Genomic DNA, 9716 nt, shown 5'->3' on the forward strand with positions numbered 1-9716 from the left:
TGGGGTGCTCTCTGGGACCGAGACTGGCAGGCTCCTTCTCCATACTCTCTGCATCGCTCCTCCCGGCAGTCGCCATCTTCTTCTCTTTTAAACCCTAAGTACAAAAGTCCTATAGTAATATAAAGCCTTCACTATGAGAATTAACCATCATCTCCCTCTTCTTAGCCGTCTTTCTCCACTCCTAATTCTACACATCAGAGGCAGTGCCTTTTAAACTTGGTTATGTATAGTTCTAAAGATGGTTTTCTTCATGCAAAATGAGGTATATTTACAGCTATTTGCCTAATATCAGATTTAGATTTTTCTCCATTTCTTTTCTGCTACTTATCTGAAGATTTAGATGATTTATATAATCTCAAACTCCCCCCATTTTTTCTTAGTATAATTAATTATTTTTGATTTCTCTACTGAGGAAGATTGTATAAGAGACAGACTTTCTGAGTACCTTAATATATGAACATCTTTAATTTCATACTCACCCATGATCAATCATTTGGCTGGCGTAACTACTCTAAGTTTAAATTTACTTTAACTTAGGACTTTGAAGAATTACTCTATCATCTGCTTGTGGAACTGATGGCATGCCCTAACTAGTGGTATCACATTGCATATATGACTTTCTCTTACGAAAAGCTTTTAGAATCCTCTATACCTGATTTCCTGAAATTGCTCACAGATGTCTAAGTTAGGGTCTTTTGTCGTGGAAAAGTCTTTCCTATTTCAAGACATGTGTTTCCCTTCAGTTCTGGAAATTTAGTTTAAAAGTTCATTTTGGGGGGAATGTTTTTCCCTCCACTTTGTCAGCACTCTCCTGGAAATTTGATCAGTTGAAAACTGAACTTCTTGGACTGATCTCTTCTATTTTCAAGGAGATTTCTTATCTTCAACAATTGCAAGGTTTCTAAAAACTTTATGCTTGCATGCATATTTTTAATTTTGGAGAGTTCTTTTGCTCTCTTTTTCCTTCTCATTACATTTTATTGATATATGGGTAGAATACAAATGTATTCTTGAATTTCTGCAGGCTGTTAATTAAAAGTGGGAGAGAGGAGGTGAGGTTGTTTATTTAATTCTTCTCTGGATCAGTGTATTTATCTTATCTTTTTCAATACTTTGAACATATTCCTCAAATACCTAATGAATGCTTATAGTCTCTCCAAATTTTAAAGAAAACGAAAAGTTACTTAGAGTGTTTGTGTCCACAGGCATTTGCTAACAGTAAACTCACTTTAATGTGAGTGGCCAATAAATGGGCAGCTTGCTGGGGAATCCCTTCTAGGGTGAACACATATGAGAAGTAGAAGAATGATTTCCAAGGATGTCCATATCCTAAGCTTCAGAACCTGTGAATGTGTTTGGTTACTTGGCAAAGGGGAATTAAGGTTGTAGACTGAAGTTTGCTAATTAGCCTCCATTAACACAAGGAAATTATCCTGGATTATTCTAGTGAACCCAGAGTATTCACAAGGGTCCTTAAAAGTGGAAGAGTGAATTGAAAAAGAAATCCAGAGGATGACAGTATAAAAAGGACTCTGCTGACCGTCGCTGGCTTTAAAGATGGAAAAGGTGCTGGTGGGACAAGGAAAGCGGGCAGCCTCTACAAACTGGAAAAGGTAAGGAAATGTGTTCTCCCCTTAAGCCTCCAGAAAGGAACCCAGTTCTGCAGACGTCCTGCAGACGGCCCACTGAGACCCATGTTGGATGTCTAACCTACAAAACTGTAAAATAATAAATTTGTATCATTTTAAATCACCCTCTTTGTGGTAATTTGACACAGCAGCAATTGTAAACTAGTACAGATTTTGGTACTCAGAGTAGGGTGCTACTATAACAATACCCAAATAAACGGAAGGGGCTCTAGAATTGGTTGGGAAGTGGCAGAGGCTGGAAGAATTTTGAGGAGCATGATAGAAAAAGCCTAGAGGGACTTAAGCAGACCATTAGTAGAAATATAGGTAATAATGATTCAAAAGGGAGTGAGGAGCATGGTAGAGAAGACAGATATCACTTTGGAGAATCCTTAAATCATAAACAGACTGTTGGTGGATATATTAAAGATACTACTGGTGAAAACTTCGAAGAAAATGAGCTACATGTTATTTGAAACTTTCAGCTCCTTTATTATTTCTTTTCATGAGTAGTTTCATCCTCTGAGTAGAATACAATGTGTTCCTGAATTTTTGTAGGCCATTAAAAGGGATAGGAGGCTAAGGAGATTGATTGTTTAATTCCGCTTCCTCAAGGGTCACTTTTTCTGTTTATCTTGTTCTTTCCTTACTTTGCAGACTTTCCTCAATTGTCTAGGAAAGAGGATCCTTGTAACAGAGTGGCAGAGAGCTTAGCAGAATTATGTCCCGAAGTTCTGTAAAAGCAGAACTTTTAAGTGATAAATTTAGATATTTAGTGGAGGAGATTCCAAGCCAAGTGTTAAAGGTGTGAATAGGTTTTTTCTTGCTTTTCATTAGAAAATGTGAGAGCAAAGGGAGAAATGCAGCAAAGAACTGTTTAAAAGGAATCAGAACTTGACACTTTGGGAAACTCTTAGCCTATTCGATTGCGAAAGATGCTGAAATTAAGAGACCACTCCCAGGAAATCCCACTCTAGAGAAACAGTTCAGAGTGTCACTGAATAGTTTCGTTGATAACTGAGAAAAATCAGTAGAGAATTCAGACACACCAAATATTAAGCATGCACCTCATAGATCCCCTCAGCCAGCTAAGCAGAAGCTACAACAGACATGGAAATATCCAGGGAGATGTATGAAAGAGAGTCTTTTGCTAGTGAAGTGAATTCTAAGACATACATGAGTGAACAAGGTTCTTGAAAATGTTTGCCAGCAGAGCACTACCTGTTTGGACTGAAAGAGACAGAGAGAAGATAAAATGAAAGAGCTGTTTTAAAAATTATCACTAATAATACAATGCAAATTGTCCTGAAGCCAAATTTATTCATTGACCTGTATCTTCAGATCCAGGTTTAGTATTTTTGTCAAGACTGCTTCATAGAATATATTGTATATTTCCACCACAGGATGAATATTGCCTAATTGTCTCTTTTTTGTTTTTGTTTTTAAGGGTTTTTTTTGGGGGGGGGGGAGCAGAGGGAGAGATTCCCAAACAGGTTCCACACTGTCAGCACAGAGCCCGATGCAGGGCTCAAGCCCACAGATAGTAATATCATGACCTAAGCCAAAATCAAGAGCTGGACACTTTACCAATGGAGCCATCCAGTCTCGTTTTTGTACGTGATGTCACTAGCAACTGATGATTGTTGCCTAGATCCACTAATTCATTAGGAGTTGCAAAGTAACTCAGAATACTGACTCTTCCATTACTTCATTTACTAGCTTTATTGCTTATGGCTGCTGAATATATTTTTCAAAAATCATGACTTTCACGCAAATTTAACATAAATATATGTCTGGGATTTTACTCAACTCATTAATTAATGAGAAAAACAGTAAGATATAAAGAGTGGTTCAGCCTCAGTCAGATGGGCCGGAGACACTTCTGGAAGCCACAGCACAGTGGCTGCCCGAGGAGAACCCCAAGTCCAGTTCAAACTTGAATTGTTTGGCGATGGTGGTATTGGAAAAGCTACATTTGTAAAACGTCTTCTGACTGGTGAATTTGAAAAGAAATATGAAGCCACCTTGGGTGCTGAAGTCCACTCCCTTGTGTTCCATACCAACAGAAGACCTGATAAGATCAATGTATGGGATACGGCTGGTTCGGAGAAATTTGGTGGGCTGAAAGATATAGGACATCCAAGCCCGGCGTGCCATTATAACATTTGGTGTAATACCACGGGTTACTTATAAGAATGTGCCTAACTGGCACAGAGATCTGGTACGAGTATCTGAAAACATCCACACTGTGCTGTGTGGCAACAAAGTGGGTGTTCAGGACAGGAAAGCTAAGGCAAAAATCTATCGTCTTCCGCTGAAAGAAGAACCTTCGGTACTATGACATTTCTACCAAAAGTAACTACAACTTTGAAAAGCCCTTCCTGTGGCTTGCCAGAAAACTAATTGGAGACCCTGACTTGAAGTTTGTCACCATGCTTGCTCTTGCCCCACCGGAGGTTGTCACGGACCCAGCTCTGGCAGCACAGTATGAACGAGATCTAGAGGTTGCTCAAGACAACTGCTGTCTCAGCTGAGGAGGAAAATCTGTGAGAAAGTGCAGCATCTAGTTCTAGAGGCAACTGTCCTGTGATGTCAGTGGCACAGCGTGTTTGCCACTTTATTACATAGCTGAGCAGAACAGGTGCTTAATCTCTGGGATCCTGAAGGAGATGAATAGGCTTCAGAGTGAATGAGACAGCTTAAAAAGTACCTTCAGTTGTTGGACTTATGTATTTTAGCTGTTTTGGAACACAGTTGTTTCCTCCCTGAGTTGCAAATAGAAGACTGTTACAGTCACATCACAGAAAAAGAACATTTTGAGGTGCTAAGAATTTACCGTCAATTTAATAAAGGAATGTTAGAGGCAGTTTGTTAGATTATATACCAACTGGTTGGTGTTTTATGTTTAGGGTTATCTTTTCCACTGGATAGAAATAATTTGCTCATCTACTAGACAAAAATCTACAAGATAATATGTACTTAATATATAACTTCACTAAGCCTATAATCTTTGATCAATTAATCATTAATCTTTGATTAATGTTGTCCAGCTTCGTGTATCTTTTTAAAGGTAATCTTTTCCTCAACTGTTTGGTCACTAAGAAGTACAGTTCTCATAGACAAGCCAGGTTAAATCCTTGGTTCTTTCCTGTAATTCCTTCACACTCTCCTTTTCAGATTCCTCATTTCTCCACCCGTATTCAAAACAATGAGCTTCTTTAAAAAAATATATTATTAGGACCTCATGGATTTCAACATATTTGATGGTGTTTTAACCCATCGCAGTTATTATCCACATGTTTTTAGCCATCTACTTTTTAAATAAATAGAAGCATATTGAACATATTTTTCAAAAAGATTAAAAAAGAAAAAGCTAGCAAAAGATTCATGTGAAAAGAACCAATGCAAATTGGTCGGTAAGAGGGATCTTGTAAATCTTCAGTGTGCTTGTGGAAACTATAGTTCTATGGAGAAATGGATAGCATGGAGAACATAATAAACATAGGTAATATTATGAGGAGGAAAATCAGAAAAATCTCAGGTCCCTCAAATTTCACAGTAAAATTAAATGCAACCAAAATGTTGTCCTAGAAAATTGCATCCTTAACACTTAAGTGAACAGAACCAAACCTTCATATGTGACTGTGAATACCAATTTTTTGATTAGTCACTTTGGCACTTGTGTGCAGATTATTGAAATTAGTAACATACAGTAAATATGAATTTCCTTTTGTACACTGCATGATCCCTTTTAGCTTTCTAACTCAAGTTCCTTAGGAAGAAACTTCACTAATCTAGCATTGAATTGGGTTTTGAAGCCAATCTTTTACACAGCAATAGCTCCTTTTTCAAAATAATTTAATTACAGAAATGTGACACACATGAGCATGTTTGTAATGATTAATGAATCACTTCATAAAAAGTGAATTTCCAATGAGCTGAAAAATTTATGTATCAATTAAAACTCAAGAAAATAAGTGTATTAAATATTTTTACTGAGCTAAATTAATCACTAGTTATTTTTAAATAAATATTTTTAATGACATGGAGAGTTAAGAATTTTAAAGCCATGAACAATGGTCTACGGTTGCTATCCTTACCTGAAATACTTCTCTAAATTAATTGCAATCACTGTAAATATGTTTCCCAAACTCATGCAGGGCTCCAAGTTGCCTTTCCTGTTCCTTACTTTTTAATTGTTTGGGATGAGCTAAGAGGCAGCACTCTGTCCCCCTTAAACCATTAAATTCATAGTTTTTCCTGTTGGAGTCACAGAGTTGAGTTCCTTCGGCTGTTTCCCTACCCCCCACCCCCAGCCACTGCAGAAACTTCTACTTCTTTGGGGTAAGTAAGTTCTAAAATTTTTTCCTGACACTTGAATTCTTCTGGGGAAATAGTGTAGATAACACTGTATAGGATGTTAAGCTGTGAAACGCTAATGTGTCTAAATATAAGCTGCCTTGTGAGAGTGTCACAGTGAGTCTCAGATGACCGAGGATAACTGAAATGTGTGTCATCGAAATGCCATTATTACTTGTGGGACATAGTTTTAATATGCCTCTTTAATTTGCGTATCAAAATCTTACATGTATATATACATATGTATCTATTTAAAGTGCTCTAATTTACACTGAAAGCCAGCATTAGTTTATTAGAACCTTACAGAACAGTCTGTCCATTTTTACTGTAGAGATTCTTCACCTGGATTCAGGAATATCACAATCCTTTGGAATGCTTTTTACCTCTTGCATGATTCCTTCTCACTCTCCTTATCAGATTCCTCATTTGTTGAATCTCTAAATACCAGGTTGCTCCAGGACTCACCCTTTGGATCTGCTCTCTTTTCTGTCTAGACTCAATCCCTTAGTGATCTCATCCTACATCAGGGTTCAAAAGCCATCTCTACACAGGTAACTTTCAATTTTAGATCTGCAGCTCAGCTCTCTCCCCTGAACTTCAAGAGAATATATTCAAAGGCCACTCCATTACTGAAGTTTCTCAGGCCACAAATGTAGGCACCCCCTACATGTCTTCACACCCTCACCCCACATTGTGTTCAGTAGTAAACTGAGTAGGCTCTCATTTGAAAATGTCCATAATTCAAACACTTCTCACCACCTCCACTGCCATCAGCCTGGACCAAGTCATCATCATATCTCCCTGGAATATGGCATGGCCTTGTATCTGATACATCAGGCAATCCTAGGCAGAAAACAGATGACAAATATGAATAATTAAGAAGGATTTAGTAAAGGAACTATTTACAAAGGCCAAGGAGCTGCTACAGGAAATGAGAGAAGCAGCTACATGGAGAGAGGCACCAGAAGGAACTGTGGCCCTGGTGGATGGACAGAAACAACCAATGGGGACCTGAGCCAGCAAGAGAAGAGCATAAGAAAGAGATAAATCTTACTCTCCTCCCAGTCCCTGCACACCACCCCCCCCCCCACCATGAGGGTCTCTCATTAGTTGAGCCCCATGCAAGCCAGACTCAAAGAAGCCAATCAGTGGTTAATATATACCATCGAGGTTACCCCTGCAGGGCGCAGAGCAGAAAAAGAAGGCTGGAGAGTGATGTCCACTGCTATTCTCCCTTGCTTCTGCCCTTGCTCCTTTTTTTTTTTTTTTAAGCACACAGCCAGAGTGGTTTTGTGAAAACATAAGACAGACCTTGTCAGATGCCTGCCTCAAGTTCCCAGTGATTGTCTACGATTTTCTATAGCACCTTAAAAGTCTACAAGGTCTGGAGCACCTGGGTGGCTCAGTTGGTTAAGCTCCGACTTTGGCTCAAGTCATGATCTCACTATTTGTGGGTTCGAGCCCCCCATCTGTGCCGACAGCAGAGAGCCCACTTCAGATTCTCTATTCCCTCCCTCTCTCTGCCTCTCCCTTGCTCACATTCCATCTTTCAAAAATAAACAAACATTTAAACAAAAAATTAAAAAAGAAAAGTCTACAAGATCTATGTGGCCCCACATCCAAAGCTCTTATACTTTTGATGGCCTCATCTCTTATTATGCTTTTCTCTTATGCAATTTTCTTGAGCGACCCTACTCTCCTTAAACAGTCCAGGCACACGCCTGCTTCAGGGCTATTACAGTTTACTTCCTGCGGCTTGGACTCCCTTCCTTCAGTATTCCGTGCAATTCACTTCAGGATTTATTCAGACGTTATCCTCTCTGCAAGGTCTCTCCTGGCCATCTGTCTAATATTTCAGCAGCCTTCACATCAAATCCTGACTTGGCTTCTCTCCATAGAAAAATTCTATTTTCTATCCTGTTTCTACCTTCTATTATATTTTACGTTATCTGTAACTTAAATGTCTAATTTATTTAGTTCAATGTGAACTCCATGAGGATAGGAATTGTTTTTCTCTTTGCTTCCCTGATGTTTTCCCAGTGTCTAGATCAGGGGTGACACATGTTGATGCTTAATAAATACTGGTTTATCAAATGAATAAAACCAAAAAGGGATATACCCTTCTTTTCCTAAGTATTTTCCTCTAATAAAAGATTTGAAATCCTGTGAGTGCTGCAGGGTGTTCCATCTTTAATCGGTTTTATACCTGCACTTAAACAGCCCAGGCATCCTTCCCTCCACCTTGCATCTGTGATGACTAGGAAGGCAGCACCTGTAACACCACGGCCTATTTATTGATAATAGTCAGGTATTTAAACACACAGCAGAAGGAAAAAGCGCCCTCACCATACAATTTCAATTAGTAGTGGTGAGATTTATAATATTCTTGGGAAGGAGAACAGGCCCTTAGCAATTTAAATTCTGAATGCACAGCCAACAGTACACTGCTGGAAAGCATATCTGATGTGGGTGGCGATATAAAGGAGAATTAATGGGAAAAAAATGTGTTCTAACACTTCAAACATTATCATATGCTGTGGGGACTCACACTCTATCAGCAGCAAAGTCAAAAACAAGTTACAGTGACTGGCATGTTAGTCTGTCTCTATTTAGCAAACTGATTAGCTTCCCCTCTGGAAGATGATCATGGCATTTGTTTATCTTCAAAATGCTATATTATAAACACCACTTAAATAAATTAAAGTTACTTCAATTTACAAACATAAGTAAGAGTGATGATGACCTAAACATGGTATTTAAACTAAAGTAAAATCCCTTCTGCTTTGCTTTCCCCATCTGCACGATATTAAAAAGCATATAGAGATTAGATGTCCTCAAATAGTATGAGGATAGAAGAGTAAAATATTTCAGCGTATAATATCTCATGTTGTAAATGTACCTAAGTTTGGAAATATATTTGTCTTTAAAAATAAAATGTGTTTAAATTAGATGTTGAGAGGAAATCCATGTTTTAAATATATTCACTAATCAATACAACAAAACTATAAAGGAGACTTCTGACTACAGAAAAAGGTACATGATTTAGTGTTCCTTTATCAAGTAATGAAACAGGTTCCCAAAAGTAACGGGGTTTGTATTTATTCGTATTTCCAATAAATCTATATTAATTATTGATTTCATAACTTCTAATCAGTGTAATCCACCTTTTTGATTAAATAGAGCTCCTTCAGCCCCAAAAGTGGAGAAACAGAACACCCTGTACATTTCTGAATTAATTGCCAAAGGGAAATACAAAACCCTAAATGGAGCTGCCATGTGAAATAAAGAAAATATCCAGACACTGGTCTACAGCAGGCTACCAATTTGAATATATACACTAATTGACTGAGAAATGTTGAAACTAAAAAACGTGTCAGTCATTTCAAGGTCACTCACACACATGCACAAGAATATATTAGAGGACATGAAACTTAAGATCCTCATGAGAACCAAATCACAATCTTACTATGAAATGCATTCATGAAAATGTTTAGGTTTAGGTCAAAGTTTTCTTAACAAGAATACATTCGAGATGCATTAACTTGAATCTGATAAGAAACAACTGAATAAAGAAAATCTATTTAGAGTCCAAATGTTCATGGGCACTCAACCCAGCTTAACCCCACACTGTCCCCCTCACTCTCTGGAGTAGTTGTTGAGTAGTTAGAACTGCCTAGGTCCTCTCCCACCTCACCTCACTACCTCCCAGCACAAAAAAAATCAGTATCA

General features: G+C 38.1%; 1 pseudogene; it reads left to right on the forward strand.

Moving 5' to 3' along the window:
• Window positions 1-257: 257 nt before the first annotated feature.
• LOC122474403 lies at window positions 258-4291 on the forward strand (annotated as a pseudogene).
• Window positions 4292-9716: the final 5425 nt, after the last annotated feature.

This window comes from Prionailurus bengalensis, chromosome D4 (assembly GCF_016509475.1).
Source record: "Prionailurus bengalensis isolate Pbe53 chromosome D4, Fcat_Pben_1.1_paternal_pri, whole genome shotgun sequence".
Taxonomy (NCBI): domain Eukaryota; kingdom Metazoa; phylum Chordata; class Mammalia; order Carnivora; family Felidae; genus Prionailurus; species Prionailurus bengalensis.